Below are 522 nucleotides of genomic sequence, written 5' to 3'. Positions count from 1 at the left end.
TAGCCCTGATGAAGCCCTACAAAGTGGGGCGAAACGTCGGAAAATAGATAGTTGTAAACTATTTTTGTTTCTCCTTTGACCGCAACCCTGACCATCTTCCTATACATCAACTTTTACGGTCAACTATATATATACATATATATAATAGCTAAATAGTTGTCAGAATTGGTTCCCCAAAAAAGCTAGAACTACTTTTAGTTATTTACTGTTACCTACCGCTCAATCTTACAACTAAATTAGTTGTTAGTTGTCCATTTCAACTAAAAACTAATTAAGTTGTAAGGTTTAGCGGTAGCTAACAGGTAATTGACCCAATTCTAAATTGGGGTCCCTTAATGTGGTAACAGGGATGCTGAAAATAAAAATAAAATCAACGATATGAATTTTTTTTTCATTTTCTACACATATGAACAAATATAAATATAAACACGTGTTAGAAATCCGGAAAGTTGTTGCTGTTTATTGCTTAAAGGCGTAAAACCCTCTGGTCATCAACGCCTATGCCATGATAAAAGTAAAAAA

Source organism: Halyomorpha halys, unplaced genomic scaffold (genome assembly GCF_000696795.3).
Source record: "Halyomorpha halys isolate HHAL.00 unplaced genomic scaffold, Hhal_1.1 Scaffold1860.1, whole genome shotgun sequence".
Taxonomy (NCBI): Eukaryota; Metazoa; Arthropoda; class Insecta; order Hemiptera; family Pentatomidae; genus Halyomorpha; species Halyomorpha halys.
Note: the sequence above shows the minus strand (reverse complement) of the source record.